This window comes from Phyllostomus discolor, chromosome 4 (genome assembly GCF_004126475.2).
Source record: "Phyllostomus discolor isolate MPI-MPIP mPhyDis1 chromosome 4, mPhyDis1.pri.v3, whole genome shotgun sequence".
NCBI classification, from domain to species: domain Eukaryota; kingdom Metazoa; phylum Chordata; class Mammalia; order Chiroptera; family Phyllostomidae; genus Phyllostomus; species Phyllostomus discolor.
In genome coordinates, this window is record NC_040906.2 from 107,302,324 (window position 1) to 107,321,962 (window position 19,639).

Consider the following 19,639-nt stretch of genomic DNA (forward strand, 5'->3'; position numbering starts at 1 on the left):
AACTGGCACCCTTCCAGCTGTTGCCGTGGTGCTGAATCCCAGAGTGGGTGGGTTTTTGAACATTCTAAGACCTTGAGACCCTTTAAAGGAGAATCTCCTGAAGATCTGGCAGTTTCTTCCACTGCCCTAACCCCGACTGGTTTTTACAGCTAGAAGTTATGGGGATTTATCTTCCTGGCTCTGGAACCCTGGGCTATGCAGTCTGGCCTGGGGCTAGGATCGCATGCTCCCAAGGTGGAAACAACCGTTCAGCTGTTGCTGCTGTTGCCTCTCTGCATCACGCCTCTCCACACCACACTGTGTCTCCTCACCTCTCCAAGTCTCCATCCCTCCTACCCATCTGGATGCATACAGCTATTTCAAATCCTTGGTTGTTGGACTTCCATACAGTTTGATTTTCTGACAGTTCTGGGTGTTATTTGTTTTGACGTTTAGTTGTAATTCTTTCTGTGGTTGCATGAGGAGGTGAGGCGTGTCTACCCATGCCTCCATCCTGGCTGGAAGCTCTAAAATCTAAAATATTTGTTATCGCCCTGGCTGGTGTAGCTCAGTGGATTGAGCACGGGCTGCAAACCGAAGTGTTGCAGGTTAGATTCCCCGTCAGGGCACATGCCTGGGTTGCAGGCCATGACCCCCCAGCAACCGCACATCGATGTCTCTCTCTGTCTCTCTCTCTCTCCCCGCCCCCTCTCCCCGCTGCCCTTTCCTCTCTAAAAAATAAATAAAATCTAAAAACAAAACTATGTATAAAAAAAATACTTACTATGTATAAAAAAATACTTTTTATATACTATGTATATAAAAAATACTGGCTAGTATTTGCCTGTTATCTGGCCCTGTTTACAGAAGATTTTTTAAAAATGTTTTTAAAATTTTAATTAATTTATTTTTAGAGAGAGGAGAAGGGAGGGAAAGTGAGGAAGAGAAACTTTGATGTGTGAGAGATACATCAACTTGCACATTCCCATCTGGGGACCTGGTCTGCAACCCAGGCATGTGCCCTGACTGGGAACTGAACCAAAAACCTTTTGGTTTGCAGGCCGGCACTCAGTCTCTCAGTTCACTGAGCCATACTGGCCAGGGCACTTCACAGAAAATTTTGATCATTGCTGATCAAGATTATACCAGCTTTACAAGAGGCGTGTAGTTATCTTTCTCTAGCGTAGTTCAATTAAGATAAGAAGAAACAGTTTTTGCCCTGACCGGGTGGTTTGGTTGGTTGGAGTAGTGTGCCATGTATCAAAAGGTTGTAGGTTTGATTCCCAGTGTGGCACACAGGGGAGGCAACTGATCGATGTTTTTTTCTCTCTCTCCCTCCCTGCCACTCCTTTCTCTAAATATATCCTTGGGTGAGGACTAAAAAAAGAATATGTATTTTTAGAAATTTTGGTATAATTAATCTAATCTGATCTTGGTACTTATTCTGGGGAAGAAGGGTGATTACTACGTAATTTCCATAAGGATTAATTATCTATATACAGGTTGTCTCATTTTTCTTAAGTAAATTTGAGTAGTTTTTTTTTCTAAAAAACTTTTATCAATGTTTCAATTCCTTTTGTGGCTCTTCCTAGCATTCTCTTAATTTCAAAGTCTCTATTATATCTGTTGCTATTTCTTTTTTGTTCCTTATTTATTTGTTGCATTCTCTTTTAAAGTTTCCATTATCAGTCCTGTGAGAGGCTCATTTGTTTTATTAGACAAATAAAAATAACCTACTTTGGTTTTGTTGATCATTTCTATTTTTCTCTATTAATTCTTACCCTTTTCCTTATTTCTATCCTTTTACTTTTGAGCACACCCAGTTCCCAGTTGTTTTTTCTAGCTTCTTTAATGATTCCTTAGTTTATTTAACATCTATTTTGCTTTCTAAGAAAACCTTCTAAGGTTCAAAGAACTGAAGGAGCGGCATCTCATAAATCATAATAGAGTGCTTTCACAATTGTTTATCTCTATTTGCTTACTAATTTTTTCATGATTTTTGCTTTAACTCAAGAATTATTTAGAACATTTTTTTCTATTTCCAAATATGTTTCTTTCTCTGTCAAGCTGGATCTATTGTTGATTTCTGATTTTACTGGACTGTATCAGAGTATGCACATATAATCTATGTTATTGATGTACTGGGATTTTTAATATTTCTTTTAAGACTTAACATATGGTTAGTTTTTATAATTCTTCCATGTGTGCTTGAGAGAATTATATATTCTTTGTTGGACACAAAGTAATCTCTCAATATAGCTATCTGATCAACTTTGTTAATGGTGTTAATCCAATTTTTCTTACTGTTTGCTGCATTTTCTATCTGTTTCTAAATTAGATGTTTTAAAGTCTTCAACATGGCTATGGATCTGTCAACTTCTCCCCATAGACGAAGAGTTTGCTAGGTGCACATAAATTCCTGAGTGCAGTTTGCCTTGGTATATTGTTCCTTTTATCAATATTAGATGTCCCTCTCATTCCTTTAAATATTTCCCACCTAAACTCTACTTTGTCTGATATTACAATTATTATCTCAGTTTTCTTCTGGCTAGTATTTGCCTGATATACCTGTTTTAATGATTTCATCCTTAGTCATTCAGCATTATTGTGTTTGAAAACAACATTTGGCAAGTTTTATTTTCTTAAGCCAGGTACATGTCTATTAATTAGTAAGTTTAAGTGAAATCAAGTTACATCTATTGTGATTTAACCTGGAAACTTAACTTTTCACTGAGCCACATAGGGTCCCTTCAAGATGAGTTAGAAGCTGAGTCCTTAAATTTATTTCCCGTGTAGCAAACAAGCTGTATGCCAGGCAGTTTGCATTTGCAAGCTCAGTGAGTTAAGAGCTAGGTAAGTTAGACCTGCCCAGGAACAGTGGCTGTTGGTTCAAGATTGTGGAGTCTCTAGAGGCCAGAGTTGCACTTAGTATTTGCAGAAAAACCACTGTGAGTTATACTGGAGTCAATGACAAAGTAAGCTGTGGATGTACTTCCTAATGACTAAAACTCCTTTCCTGGAATGTGGAGCTGGGTGGGAAAGCAAATACAACTCTTTTGGAAGAGTCATCTGGACTCAATTCATTTAGCAGAATGTACTTGGCACCTATCCCAGTAATTCAGTCTCTATTCAGAGTTCCAACACAAACCAGCTCAAATACAGTACTATATTCTCTAAGAGGCAGATTCTAATCTCTACACTAAGCCACTGAATTAACTATTCATCAATGAGTAGCATTAAATTATGTGTGATAATGTAGACAGATAAACTTAGTAAAAAGATACCTTTTTGAAAAAATTCCAGTTTTTAAGAAATGGTTGTAAGGTAATTTAGGAGCAGTTATTTGCAGTAAAAGAGAGCTAATCTTTAAATCAGGTTCTCCTAGTAAGTGTAAAATAAGTAACAAACAAGAAATAGTACATATCAATTCTTTGACTAAAGAGTGATTCTTTTAAAAAGCTGCTAGTGTTTGAGATAAATCATACATAAAGATGACTGAATTTTTACAAAAACATGACCTACTTAGAATTTTTTATCTATTGAAAACAAGATATCCCTATTCAATGTCTTAGTGATTAGCTTAGAGCAGCAATTTTTCAACCTGTGTGCCATGGCACACTAGTGTGCCGCAAGAATTTTTAAAATATGTAATACCCGACTTTAGTCAGGGGCACTGACCTCTTTCCCCTTAGCTTGTCAAATAAGAAAAGAAATGACAACAGTCAAAACAACAGCCGTCTGGTGTGAATGAATCAAAATTATACCTATTTTTTTTTGCTAGATTGGCAAAAAATATATTTGTGGGTGTGCTGAAGAATTTTAGTAATTAGTTTATGTGTGACACAAGGTGAAAAAGGTTGAAAATCGCTGGCTCAGAAGGACAAAAACATTTGTTTTTAAAGATTTTATTTATTTACTCAGAGAAAGGGGAAGGGAAGGAGGAAGACAGGGAGGGAAGCATCAATGTGTGGTTGCCCCTCATGTGTCCCTAACTGGGGACCTGGCCCACAACCCAGGCACGTGCCCTGACTAGGAATCAAACCAGCGATCTTTTGGTTCACAGGCCCATGTCCAATCCACTGAGCTACACCAGCCAGGGCGACAAAAATATTTATAGTATTTCTTTAGAGTCAAAGGAAAGAGAAGAGATATAATTCTAAAAATAAAAAATGTAACTAAAAAATGTAGTAGTAGATTGACTAGGCATATTACCTTTTTGTCTTCCCAAGATCCCATCAAAATGGAAGTAGGGGAGTGAGACTAGAAAGAGCTGTTGGAAGCAGAGCAATTTAAAAAATTCCAAGATGCAGACTGATGAATTAGGGTTAAAAGGCGAAGAAAAGCAAAAGCAGCCAGCTCGGCTCCCAGACTCTGGAGAGGTTCCAGGACAGGACATGGCAGGAACACCCTGAGTGCAAGTGAGAAGGGTCCTGAAAGCCAAAGGTCTAAACACCAAACAGCTATCCCCACACATGGAAAATGGCCTGAAGCCAGGCCTCACTTGGGATATCGCCCAGCCAACTCTGCGGGCTCAAACTGAAGCAGAAAAACCAAAAAACTGGGACCTATTACAGCTTATATATCTATAAACATCCCCAGAATAAAGCCCTCCATTTGTAGCGTCCTTTAAAAGCCCCTTGCACAGCATCTTCACTTCCCTGCAGGTCCATCTGTAAGTCTACTCATTTGGTGTGCTACTGCCTCTATTGTGACCGTGATGGGACAACCATGACCACCTGCCATCCAAAGAAAGTCACTAAAAGGAATCAAAGATCAAAATAAGCCAATGAAAACTGGCTCTGGTAAAAAGAAAAATTCAAGAAAATTCAGAGAAAATTAGTTCTTATCCTTAAGGAAATTTGAGAAGCTATAGCATCCAAAACAAGAATAAAGTGTATATAAAAGCAACAAAGAATAAAAATGTTATCTTAGAACTTAAAAATAATTGCTAAAATAAAATATTCATTAGAAGAGTTATAAGATAAGTAAATAAAACTTCCTAAAACATAATAAGAGATGAAAAATACAACTGGAAAAGAGAGTAAAGGCTTAAGCCCTGGCCAGGCAGCTCAGGTGTTTGGAGAGGCTTCCCGATACACCAAGGTTGTGGGTTTGACCCCGGCCTGGGCACATACAAGAGTCAACCAATGAATGCATAAATAAGTGGACCAACAAATTGATGTTTCTCTTTCTCTCTCTCTCCATCACTTTCTCGCCCCCCTTGCTTCCTCTCACTAAAAAAGAAAAAAAAAAAAAGAGTAAAGGCTCAATTTAAAGGGTCTAATATATAATTAATAAAAATTACAGATTTCCAGTCAAGATGGCAGTGTAGGCAGACATGGCTCACCTTTTCACACAACCACAACAAAATCACAACTAAAATATAGAACAACCATCACTCAACAATGACAGAAATTGAGTTGCATGGAAGTCTGACAACTATGGAATTAAAGGAACCACATCTATCCAGACTGGGAGGTAGGGCATAGACGTAGAACAGGCTGGTCCCACATCCATGATGTGGTGGGTAAAAACTTCATGAAGGAGTGATCGTTTGTCATGGACCCTGCCAACATTCTTTCCTACTTTTTTCTGTATATTCATCAGTGTGAGAGCTGGGCCGGCCAAGGTGGAGGCATAGGTAGAAATTCTTTGCTTCCTCGCAAACAAAAGGATAACAACCAACTTAAAAACAAAACAACCAGAATTGTCAGAAAGTCAAACTATAGAAGTCTGATAACCAAGGAGTAAAGAAGAAATATTCATCAAGACCGGTAGGAGGGGCAGAGACAGGCAGCTGGGTTAAGAGGTCTGGCAAGGCAGTGGACCACAGTGGATGGGAGTTCCCACATTCATGTATGGATAAGCTGGGAGGAACAACTGGGGAGCAAGACAAACTGCACAACCTAGGGTTCCAGCGCAGGAAATTAAAGCCTCAAAACTTTTGGCTGTAAAAATGTCTAGCTTAAAAGCAGCAAGAGAAAAGGGGACGGTTACCCACAAAGGAGTTCCCATAAGACTATCAGCTGATTTCTCAAAAGAAACCTACAGGCAAGAAACCAAAAGAACCTACTGGGAAGAAGTATTCAAAGTCATGAAAGGCAAGGACCTACACCCAAGATTGCTCCATCCAGCAAAGCTATCATTTAGAATGGAAGGGCAGATAAAGTGCTTCCCAGATAAAGTCAAGTTAAAGGAGTTCACCATCACCAAGCCATTATTATAGTAAATGTTGAAGGGATTATCTAAGAAAAATAAAAAACTGTGAACAGTAAAATGAGAACCAACTCACAACTATTAACAACTAAACCTAAAAAACAAAAACAAAAACTAAGCAAACAATTAGAACAGGAACAGAATCCCAGAAATGGAGATCACAAGGAGGGTGCATTAGTAGGAGAGAGAGGGGGAGAATGGAGGGGAAAAGGTATAGGGAATAAGAAGCATAAATGGTAGGCACAAAATAGACAGGGGGAGGTTAAGAATAGCATAGAAAATGGAGAAGCCAAAGAACTTATATGTATGACCCATGGACATGAACTAAGGTTGGGGAACGATGTGGTGGGGGTGGGGGTACAGGGTAAAGGGGAATTAAGGGGAGAAAAAAATGGGACAACTATAATAGCATAACCAATAAAATACACTTAAAATTTTCTTCTTTTAAAAATTCTTAGTATCAAATATGAAAGAACAACATGAATTATAAATGTCAAAATTAAAATTAAAAAAAGAAAAACAAAGAAAAAAGTAATTCAGAGGGGTATCTCGGTAGCAAAGAATGCCAGGAAGTTAAATCCCTGCAATTTCAGGCTGCAAAAACCAGCAGGTTTAATCTGCTCTTGCTGGTGTGGCTCAATGAATTGAGTGCTGGCCTGTGAATCAAAGGGTCACCAGTTTGATTCCAAGTCACAACACATGCCTGGGTTGCGGGCCAGGTCCCCGATGAGGGGCATGTGAGAGGCAACCACAGACTGATGTTTCTCTCTCTTTCTTCCTCCCTTTCCCTCTCTAGCAAATAAACAAAATATTTAAAAAACAAACAAACAAAAAAAAACCCAGGAGGTTTTGAGTTGGTGGAAGAAACTTCTGGAGCCCCAAGCAGTTCCTCTTAAAGAACCCATCCATGGACTCACCTACTTACTCCCTCCCTCTGGGTTCTGGTGCCAGGGAGGCAGCTTGCAGGGCACCAGTGATACACAGGGAGAGGCTGAGATGTCTGGCATCAAAGCCAGTAGACACTACTGTCCTTTTCTGGGCCCTCCCCCCACAGAGCCAGCAGACTGGTGCTGTATCTAAGACCCCATCAACCTGGCTAACACTGTTTGACCTGAATTGAGGATCCCCAGAGACTCCACCCCACCCAACTTATGGGCCTACCCAAGCTCATGCTTCCCAACTTCCTAAATCCTCTCAAACAAGCAGCAGCTGACCTCAGTGAGCCCCTGGACTGGAACTAGCAGGCCAGATTTACAGCTTGGCTTTGCCTAGGAATCTCCAAGCCCAGCACAAGTAGTAGACATCTCAGATTGCTTTATAGCTCAGGCAGGGTGGCCCCGGGCAAAACACTGGTGGGGGCTGACCTTGGCTCGCACCACCTGGGAAATACCAGGGCCAGTGCACCTAGTGCACAGCTACAGATTATGCTGGAGCACCACCATGCTGCCCCTGCATGGCTGATCCTCCACAAAGGGCAGAGGTTCATGGTCAGTGGTCACAGCCAATCCTTGCAGCTGACTGGCCTGTGTAAATCCCTCCCATTGATCTGCAAACAGTAACCAAGGATCAACTACAAGAGGAGGGCGTACTCAGCCCACACAAAGGGTGCACCTCAAGTATCCAGTTTGGGTAACAGAGGAGGTTGTGCCTCTGGGCCCTACAGGACACCTGCTACATTAGGGCACACTACCAAGACAGGGAGTCATAGTAGCTCTACTTAATACACAGAAACAAACACAGGGAGGCTGCCAAAATGAGTATACAAAAAAACATGCTCCAACTGAAAGAACAGATCAAAACTCCAGAAACAGAGCTAAACAAAGTGGAGATAAGCAATCTATCAGATGCAGTTCAAAACACTGGTTATAAGGATGCTCAAGGAACTTAGTGAGGACCTCAGCAGCATAAAAAAGACCCAGTGAGAAATGAAGGCTACACTAATTGAAATAAAGAACAATTTACAGGGAATCAACAGTAGAATAAATGAAGGTGAGAATCAAATCAATGATATGGAATGTAAGGAAGCAAAAAAGAACTAATCAGAACAACAGGGAGAAAAAAAGAATAAAAAAAAAAACAAGGATAGTGTAAGCAGCCTGTGGGATAACTTTAAGTATTCCAACATTTGCTTCATAGGGGTGCCAGAAGGGGAACAGAAAGAGCAAGAAACTGGAAATCTGTTTGAAAAAATAATGAAAGAAACTTCCCTAATTTGGTGAAGGAAATAGATATGCAAGTCCAGGAAGCACAGAGAGTCCCAAAGAAGATGGATACAAAGATGCCCACTCCAAGACAAATCATAATTAAACTGCCAAAGGTTAAAGATAAAGAGATGGGAATGTGGGAGAATGGGTGAGAGGTGAAAGGACTAAGCAGTATAAATAGGTAGGTACAGAATAGCCACGGGGATGTAAAGTATAGTATAGGAAATGGGGATTGACTATAGGAATAAAGAGAAGGAAAAAAATAGATTATCTCCAAAGGAATAAGTACTAAATTAGCATTAGGCTTATTGTCCACAACCCTGACAACAATACTTTCAATTTTAAGGGAAAGTGGTTTTCAATAAAAAATTTCTAATTAGCAAAACCTTTAGTGGAACAATTAAAGTATGAGACAAAAAATTAAGGTATTAACTATTGTGTTTTCACTAAGTGGGAATTACTTAATGTTTCTTTTCATTCTAAGTCTTCCAGTCCTGTTTTATTTTTGAACCATATACTATGCACATATATGATTTTGATATAAGTTCAAATACGAATTTGATATAATTTTAGAATTCAGGAAAAGCTAAATAAAGACACATGCTAAATGTGTTTTGTTTTTTTGCATCCTATCATCATGTCTACAAAACCCCCACCTGTGTCTCCTGCTTCTGGTAAAAAGAGGAAAGTAATTACTCTTGAGATGAACCTCAATTATTCTTGAGATTTTAAGCCTATATATTTGACTCCCTCAGTCACAGTTTCCTGTTGTAACAATCAACATACAGGAAACTTGAATCTTGGCAGGTAAGAGTGGAGTGAATGGAAAAGCATCAATAGGCACAGCTGAGACTGGTGGAAAGTAAAGGAATCTTCTGCCCCAGCCCCCCATCACTCCTGACACACTGCATGTTTGAAGCAGGAATTGAATTGTCAGCAGAACTCTAATCCTGCAGGGAATGGAGAATACAAGTCCTGGAAACAATAATGAGTTTATATGCAGCAGGATGGTGGAATGTGGTCACTCCTGAGGCATATGAGCTGGAGAAAAGCAAAGACAGCCACAAAGAAGAAATTGTTCCTAAAAGAAAATCTATAATCACTGCAAGTGTTTATTTCAGTTATGACTACTAAACAATTTCAAACTTCACTCAAAAAACAAGCAGAGAAAATTCAAACATCTGAAAAAACAGCAGTTCAAAAAGGGAACCAATCTGGTAATTAAAAAGACAGGGTTATTACAAGAAAAAAATGAGTCCTTATTCAGTGAGGTTCAAGAAGACAATTACAATGAGAAAACAATAGCAAGCTGTCACAAACAGAAAGCAATGTAAAAACAGAAAAGAGTTCTTAAATAGCATCACCATTACTATTAAAAACTAATAACCCAAGAGAGGGTAACAAATAGCTAATTAAATACAGCAGAAAAGTGGAGATACATTAAGGCCAAAATTTGAAGAATTTTTCAAGCATCCTATCACCATGTCTATAAAACCCCCACCTGTGTCCCCTGCTTCTGGCAAAAAGAAGAAAGTAATTACTCTTGAGATGAACCTCAATTATTCTTGAGATGAAACTAAAGATAAATGCCCAAATTCACGCTAATGTAAGTGTTCTGAGCCTGTTTAAAACAGGCTAGGCTAAAAAGCTACAATGTTCAGTAGGTTAGGTGTATTAAACGCACTTTTGACTTACAATATTTTCAACTTATAATGGGTTTATCAGGATGTAAGTCCTTTGTTTATAAAGTTAAGGATCATCTATTTGTAATAGGAGCTTCATAAAAGAAAAACTAAATTGATGAAAGTGGGACAAAAACTGAAGGAAAAAAATTTTCCTGAAGCTAAGGAAAGATACATTCCTGTCAAAGGTCTGTTCAACTTTCAACAAAGGGTTCAGACCCCTGTTTCAGAGGTCTGAAATTCAGATCTACATAAAAAAAATAAAAAGCATCAGAAAAGGAATAAAAAGGTAAAATTAAAACTTTTATATTTCTCATCCTTAATTGATGTAACATAATTTGTTCAAAATAACAGCAACACTACAGACAACTATGTATACATATGTAAATACATATATGCATGGCCCTGGCTAGTGTGGCTCAGTGGACTGAGTGCCGGCCTGGTAACCAAAGGGTCACTGGCTCAATTCCCAGTCAGGGCACATGCCTGAGTTGAGGGCTATATCCTCAGTAGGGGGTGCTTGAGAGGCAACCACATATTGATGTTTCTCACCCCCTCGTTCTCCCTTCCCCTCTCTAAAAATAAATAAATAAAATCTAAAACCCCCCACATATATGCATGCTTATGAATAAATGAAATGAAAGACAGCAATTATAGAAGGGATTGAAAAATAAGGACTACTTTGTTTTTCTAAGGTACACTACCAGTAAAGTGGTATAGTATTATCTGAAAGTGGGCTTGGATTAATTATAAATATCTACATATATTGCAAACTCCAGGGCAATCACTAAACAAAAATAAAGAATTAAAGTTGATATGTTAAGAAAGGAGAGAAACAGATTAATAAAAATGGCTTAAAAACCACAAAAGGCAGATAAAAGCATGGAAGACAAAAATAGGAACCCAGAACAAGGGCAACAAATAGGAAACAGTATCAAACATGGTAGTTACTAATCCAACTATATCAATAATTATTTTAAATATCAGTGGTCTAAATAACCTAATTAAAGGATCGAGATTGTCAGAGTACATCAAAAGACAAGCGCCAGCTAATATATTTTCTCTAAGAAACCCATTTTAAATACAAAGAGATGGAGAAACATCATGCTAATACTAATCAAAAGAAGGTGTGAGTAGCTATATTAACTTCAGAGGAAGGAAAATTATCAGGGATAAATAGCATTGCATAATGCCACACAGTGAACTACAAAATTATGGAATTAAGAGAACTGTATAATGATAAAGGGGACAATTCTTCAGGAAGACAGTAATTCTTAATGTGTATGCACCTAACAACAGAGCATCAAAAATATGAGCTCAAGACATGGGGAGGGTTGGGGAGGGAAAGGCAGAAAACTGTACTTAAACAACAATAAAATTCAAAAGTATTAAAAAAGTAATTATTGATAAAAAATAAATAAGAAATATGTGAGACAAAAAGTGAGAGAACTGCAAGGAAAAGTGATGAATTCACTGTTACAGGTAGAGACTTCAATGTCTTTCTGTCAGAAATGAACACACCCAGCAGGCAGAGGAGCAATGAGATATAACTGACACCTACAGATTACTTCATCCAACAACAGCCAAACACACTCATCTCAAACTCACATGGTATATTCACCAAGATAGACCATATTCTGGGCCATAAAACATACCTATTAAAAAGTATAGAAATCAGTCCTGGCTGATGTGGCTCAGTGGACTGAGCGCCGGCCTGTGAACCAAAGGGTCGATGGTTCAATTCCCAGTCTGGACACAGGTCGGGGTTGCAGGCTGGGTCCCTGGTGGGGAGCACATGAGAGGCAACCATACACTGATGTTTCTCTCCCCCTCTATCTCCTTCCCTTCCTCTCTAAAAATAAATAAATACAATATTAAAAAGTATAGAAATCATACAACATATGCTCTAAACCACAAGGGAAATAAACTAGAAATCAGTTAAAGGAAAGATAGCTAGAGAATCAAAAATATTTGGAGATTAAACAAAACATGTGGAGATTAAACAATGCACTGCTAAATAACACACAGGTTAAAGAAGAAGCCTTAAGAGATTTTAATATACTTTGAATTAAATGGACATAAAAACACAAATCACCAAAATCTATGAGATGCAGTGAGAACAGTGCTTAAAGGGAAATTTATAGCAAAAAGGTATAATATATATAAAACACATACAGACAACAGTGTGCTGACAGCCAGAGGGAAAGGGGATTGGGGATAGGTGGACAAAGGGGTGGGATGGGAATCAGAAGAGACTTTGCTTGGGGTAATGCGCATACAATGCAGTGTGCAGGTGATGTTTTATTGAGTTGTACACTTGAAACCCATAGCTCAATTAATTCAATTTTTTAAAAAAATGAATACATACCGTATTTTGCTGTGTATAATGTGCTCCTGCTTATAATACACACTCATGTTTTTGGCCCAAACTTTTAGGAAAAAAGTACTTCGCTCTTTGTTGCATTTCACTGAATCACTGGCTGAAACTGCTTTTGTTGCAAGTTTGTCTTAAGTTCAACAAAACCTATTATCGTATTCCAGGGTATTAATTTGCCTGTGGATATGGTTGCTTTTGAGAGAATATTCTTTTGAGAGTTATACTTTTAATGCATAATCATAAATAAAAGAATTAACAATACATATAGAAACAGAATTAGTACTACCCATGTATAATGTGCGCCCTTATTTTTCCCCTCAAAAATTTGGGCAAAAAGTATGCATTATACACAGCAAAATATAGTATATTACAATAAGAAAGACATAAACTCAGTAATCTAAGCTTCTACCTTAAGAAACTAGAGGCATTTCTGGCCAAGATAGGTGAATATCTGGCCAAGACAAGGTAGGTGGATATACCTCGCCTCCCTGCACAACTAATGCAAAAATTACAACTAGGCTACAAAAGAAATATTATCCAGAGCTGTCAGAATATCCAGCTGTATGGAAGTCTGACAACCAAGGATTTAAAGAAGCCATGCTCATCCAGACAAGTAGGAGGGGTGGAATCACAGAGACACGCAGAGAGGAACGAAGACAGGAGAGGTGGAGTGGCAGGTGGAGTGGTGTAGAAAGGCACGGAGATGAGAAACAGGCAGTCCCACATCCATATGCCGTGGACAAAAATCGGGAGGCATATCTCAAGAGTGGAGTCCCAGCCCCAGACCACACCACCCAGCCCATGGTTCCAGCACTGGGAAGATAAGTCCTCATAACTTCTGGTGGTAAAAACCAGTGGGGGTTGGGGGCAGGGAAGAAACTGAGGGATTCTCAAGAGACTACTCTTAAAGGGCCCATGATGGACTTAGAATTTATGCAGACTCAATCCCTCTTGGATTCAGCACCAGGGCAACAGCTGGAAGGGCATGAGTGGCATACAGAAGAAACTGAGGTAACTGACACTAGGGCAAGTGCTGGGAGACAGCTTCCTCCTAGGCAAAAATTCAGAGGCCAGGCAGTGGCACTGTCCCCTCTCTAAGCCCTCCCCCACACAGAGCCACAAAAGTGACAGGGTTGCCCTGCTTTAGCAATTACCTAAGGCTCTGCCCCACACAAAGTACAGGTGCACTTTTCTACAATAGGCCATGCTACTAGACAAGGACTCAAAGCATCTCTACCTAATATATAAAAACAAACACAGGGAGCCTGCCAAATTGAGGAGAAAGAGAAATGTGGCCCAAATGAAAGGACAGAACAAAACCCCAGAAAAAGTGCTAAACAAAACAGAGATAACCAACCTATCAGATGCAGAGTTCAAAGCATTGGTGGTAAGGATACTCAGCGAACTCACTGAGTACAGTAAGCACCTAAGGGAAGAAATGAAGGCTATGCTAAGGAAAATAAAGAAAAATCCACAGGGAACCAACAGTGAAGGGAAGGAAGCCAGAGTTCCAATCAATGATTTGGAAAATTAGGGAGAAGAAAACATTCAATAAGAACAGCAAGAAGAGAAAATAATTTTTAAAAATGAGGATAGGCTAAGGAGCCTCTGAGACATCTTCAAACATACCAATGTCTGAATCATAGGGGTACCAGAAGGAGAAGAGGAAGATTAAAAAATTGAAAACTTATTTGAAAAAATAATGAAAGGAAACTTCCTTAATTTGGTAAAGGAAATAAACATAGAAATCCAGAAAGCACAGAGTCCCAAAGAAGATGGACCAAAGAGGCCCACCCCAAGACACATCATAATTAAAATGCCAAAGATTAAAGAGAATCTTAAAAGCAGCAAGAGAAAAGCAGAGGGTTACCTACAAAGGAGTTCCCTAAGAGTGTCAGCTGATTTCTCAACAGATACTTATAGGCAAGAAGGGATTTGCAAGAAGTATTAAAAGTGATGAAAAGCAGCCCTGGCTGGCATAGCTCAGTGGATTGAGTGTGGGTTATGAACCACAGCATCACAGGTTCGATTCCCAGTCAGGGCACATGCCTGGGTTGCAGGCCACATCCCCAGTGGGGGCCACGTGAGAGGCAAGCACACGCTGATGTTTCTCTCTCTCTCTTTCTTCCTCCCTTCCCCTCTCTAAAAAAGTGATGAAAAGCAAGGACCTACAACCTAGATTACTCTATCCAGTGAAGTTGTTATTTAGAATCAAAGGGAAGATAAAGTGCTTGCCAGACAAGGTAAAGTTAAAGGAGTTCATCATCACCAAGCCATTATTATATGAAATGTTAAAGGGACTTATTTAAGAAAAAGATCAAAATTACAAACATTAATGTAGCAACAAATTCACAGCTATCAACAACTGAATCTGAAAAAAAAATTAAGCAAACAAACAGAACAGGAACAGAATCATAGATATGGAGATCAGGGAGGGTTATCTGCTGGGAGGAAGAAGGGGCAGAATGAGAGAAACGGTGCGGGGATAATAGAATTACAAACAGGTAGTTAGGAAATAGATAACGGGATGTTAAGAACAGTATAGGAAATGGAGTAGCCAAAGAACTTATAGTCGTGATCCACAGGCATGAACTAAGGGAGGGGGATGCTGGAGGGTATGGTGGTTCCCAGGTAGAGGTGGGGGCAAAGGGCAAAAATTGGGACGACTGTAACAGCATAATCAGTAAAATATATAAATATATTTAAAAAAAAGAAACTAGAAAAAGGGCAAATTAAATCCAAAGCAGGGGGGAAAAAAAAACCCAACTAGAACAGGAATCAATAAATTTCAAAACAGAAAATCAAAAGAGAATTAAAAATTGGTTCTTTGAAGTAATCAACAAAAAGTCTCTAATTAGGATAAATAAGGAAAAAAGATACAAATTATTAATATGAGAAACTAAATAGTATATCACTACAGATCCTGTGAAAATCAAAAGGATAATAAAGGAATATTGTGAACCAATGAATACTATGTGCACAAATTTATTTTTAAATATATTTTATTGATTATGCTATTACAGTTGTCCCAATTTTTCCCCATTTGCCCTGTTTGCCCCTGTCCACCCTGCACCTCCAACTCCCTCAGGCAATTCTTCACACCATTGTTGAATCTACAGATTAAGTTAGGAAGAGCTGACATCTTGATAACACCGAGTCTTCCTAGTTATGAACATGGAATATTTCTCCATTTATTTAGTTCTTTTATTTTTATCAGTTTTATAGTTATTTTTATAGAGACCTTGTTACATACATTGTTACATACATTGTTAGATTTATACGTAAGTATTTCATTTGTGGGGGTGGCTAATGTAAACAGTACTGTGTCTTCATATCAGATTTCACTTGTTCATTGCTGTTAAACAGGAAAACAATTGACTTTTGTATATTACCACTTGTATCCTGTTCCTTGACTAGTGTGGCTCAGTTGGTTGGGTGTTCTGCAAATGAAAAGATGGCTGGTCCAATTCCTTGTCAGGATACATGCCCTGGTTGCGGGCTGGACCCTGATTGGGGCACCTGCAAGAGGCAGCCCATCGATGTTCTTCTCCCTGTCTTTCTCCCTCTCTTCCCTTCTGACTAAACATAAATGTGTAAAATAATTTTTAAAAATTGAAAATAATTTATATCCTGTAACCTTGCTATAATTACTTAGTAGTTCCACAAGTGTTTTTTGGTCATTATTTTTTTTTAAAGCACCTGTATTTTAAAGATTTTATTTATTTATTTTTTAGAGAAAGGGGAAGGAAGGGAGAAAGATAAGGAGAGAAACGCCAGTGTGTTAAGAGAAACATTGAATGGTTGCCTATCTCAGGCCCCCAACTGGGTACTGGCCCTCTACCCAGGCATGTGCCCTGACTGGGAACTGAACCAGCAACCTTTCAGTTCACAGGTGGCGCTCAATCCACTGAGCCATGCCAGTCAGGGTGCACCTATATTTTTAAACTAAAATGGTCACTAATGAAAATTCCTAGTCAAAAGCACTTATATATTAAAACTACAATAAAATGGTCACTAACAAAAATATGTAGTAACATTCTGAATACCACTTTTCATAAAGCCAAGAGTATCTACTTAAGTATTTTTTATAAAAGCTAAAATGACAGTCACTAAAAATTTTCATTTTAATTCTGACTCTAGAAGTAATTAATCACAGAAGTAACCCAGGGGTAGCCATTTACCATTTTGTAACATCCTTGGAACAGAGGCACCTTCCTCTGAAAGAAGAGGCCTCCTTGCTCTGGCACCGGAGTTGAGTTACGGGTACACCACCGACCACAGGAGCACAGAGCAAATGCTGAGCACAGGGATTATCACAGCATTTCAACCAGTCCCTTCACAGGAGGCAGCATCTCTGCCAAGGTCTCCTTTCATCCCTGAATTGTAACTGAGGAGAGGCCCCTCCTGAATTCTTAGCTGCCAGGAACAAGAGATTCAATATGGATGTACTTAAGGGCCTTTGCCAGAGATCTGCGGGATTCACTCTGTACTCTAACATAAAACAGCCCCACAGCAGCTTCCACACTGAGACCCAGTATGTTTTCACTGTTCATTTTATATGGTCAAAATTATTTTTCCTAAGAAAAAGCTCTTTACTTTTTTTGTTATATTTTTGTGCATATGCTTTTCATAGGAGGACAGGATACGGATGCTTCCACACACAAAAATATATGTCCCTGTTAAGTGAACAAAGGCTCTCCTAGAATTTTAAATCACATCCCCTAACTTATTTAAAAAGAATAAATCATCAGAATAAGATCATTACATATAATGTATTAAGAGACATGAAAATTGTTACATTTTATAATGTGATCACTAAAGGAGCTAAAAATATGTCTCCTTACCAAGTAAAAATGAAGACATGGCAGTATTTACAAAAACACAACTTATCTCAGGAAGAGTGGTCTTTAGCATACTGTTGTACTTCATAGTTTCCTCCTTAAGATCTTAAATATATTTTAGCACATGATAAATATTTGTGGCTATTTTCTGTCCAACTTTTTATTTTGAACAATTTCAAACATATAGAAAATTTCTTCTATTTTTGTACCTCTTTTTTATTTTTAATATAGATTTATAGATGTGAATAGCCATACATATACCTTACTACTAATAGTTTCTATTTGTGTGATTTAAAATTCCTTATAAATTAAATAGAAATTCAGAAAATGCTATCTAAATGAAGCCTACTTTTCAACAAACAAATGGGGATGATTTGTGATCTCCTTTGATTTACAGTAATTTACATCTGGATATATGAGTATTTTCTCTTATTAACATTTCCACTAAACACTGAAATATTCCCAAGGTTAAAAACCTTTATTTGCTTTCACTTGTTTAGAAGACTAAAAAAATAAAACTGAGTTCTTCCAAGAAGCTGGAGCTTAGTTTATGGGTCAGAATAAAGTAAAAACCTAGAACACAGCTCATCCACCTAATTAAGAACACATCTTATAGATGTTTTTCAATATGTGTCTTTTAGTACTACTGTTGCTGCTTCTCTTCATCTATATGCTTATATTATATTGATGAACAAACTTTGCAAAAATTAGTTGTCTACGTTGAAAGATCAGGGGATATGATATGAGAATCCAGCTTCAAGTCTCTCTTGAAATGTCACAGCCACAGTGGGTCTTCACTGCCATGGGATGACTACCGGCTGAGCCGGAGCAGGGACTAGGGCAGGCTCTCCTCACTCTCAGTCAGAGCTACACCCACCACCAACCGCCTGCCCCCTTCCCTACAAGTGTATGAGCTGCAGGACCCTGGTCTATGAACATACCTTTGCCCTGTTTAGGATGTTGAAATGATTGAAAATACTTCATATATTATGATACATACTTTGTCATTAAAGTTCTGGATTTTTAAAAAAATCATGTTATTCTTTAATAATTCTGTGGTACTTTATCCCCACTTTCTATTCACAGCTATTCAGACTGTAAAGACCAAAATACAACACAGACACACAAAGCCTTCATTCTTTTCTCCATTTCAAAAGAATCAAATACTTACGAGCTAAGAAAAAAGGTTAACAAAATTGTATCATAAATTATTCCCAAGTAGTCACAAGCTTCTAAAATATTCTACTTGTGTATAACAAGAGACAGAAAACTGCCCCTGTTAGAGACAGTGCTGAGATATCCTTTGGAGACTTCTGGTTGCTAGGATACATACAAGAGAGTAGTACAAACATTTATTTGCAGGAAGAGGAAACACACAGTACAGGAACTGGACTAAGAAGATAGATTTTAAAAATAAAGTTCACTATGGCGTTTTCCATGTTCTTATATGAAAATACAAATGAAATCAAGAAGGGTTACAATAAATTCTTGATAGGCTGACATTAGATGAGTAAGGCTATAAATAATTATGAAACAGCTCTGAACTCTTGAGGTGGTTATGATCCTTGTACTATATTAAGGCATCCAGACATTCAAAAAACTTTCTTAAATGAAAGTATAAAATTTACTTTATGTAAGACAGTGTGCATCAACAACTTGAAGGAGGGTACCAAGGTACGAAGAAGTCTAAGGAAACGCCACTAAATGGAAGAAATCTCTGAGATGGTGAGTTTATATGACAAAGCAACAAGTGGTAAGAGCCAAAGCAGCAGCAAAGAAATGTAGTATCAGGACACGTGAGAAAGTCAGAGAACAAGCTACCTTTTTGTTTGTTTTTTTAAAGCCAGGCCTATGTCACAGGTAAATTATCAGGCTACCTACTTTATATGCTAGAAATGGTTCCATAGATGTGGGCCTTGCTGACACGAAGAAGCAGATAAAAGGAATGGGCATTTGGCTGCACATTCTCAATTATCATCACTGACTACATTTTTCTAAAGGCGATAGATAACCCACAACATTGTCAACCTTGAAGAGAATGAAGTTGAAGGTAGGCACATAATTTTTCTCTTTCTGTTTCAGTTTTCAGATGCCCTGTATCTTTGTAATAATTTGGCTGAGGTGGGAGTGAGTAAATGAAATGGAAATGTTAACAGACGAACAGAAGACATAATAGCTTCAGACACAGCTTCTCTCTTTTCTCCCTGTCAGACAACAGTTTTACCTTTCCATTGATCAGCAAGAAAGAATAGCTCTGAAAACACACAAAGAGGTGCTTTTCTTTTTTGTTACAGAGAGAGTATCACAGGCTGCTCCAGCAAGCCTCTGCTGCCCTGGGCT

The 19,639-nt window shown here is 38.4% G+C and overlaps 1 protein-coding gene and 1 long non-coding RNA gene across 2 annotated transcripts in view; one reads left to right on the plus strand and one right to left on the minus strand.

Moving 5' to 3' along the window:
* NUDT3 (nudix hydrolase 3) overlaps positions 1-19,639 on the minus strand; it is a 118,732-nt gene that overhangs the window by 20,969 nt on the left and 78,124 nt on the right. The window lies entirely within an intron of this gene.
* Positions 8,578-9,609, plus strand: LOC118500168. The gene is made up of 2 exons (XR_004902714.1): positions 8,578-9,008; positions 9,125-9,609. It is a non-coding gene; the product is annotated as an uncharacterized LOC118500168 (long non-coding RNA).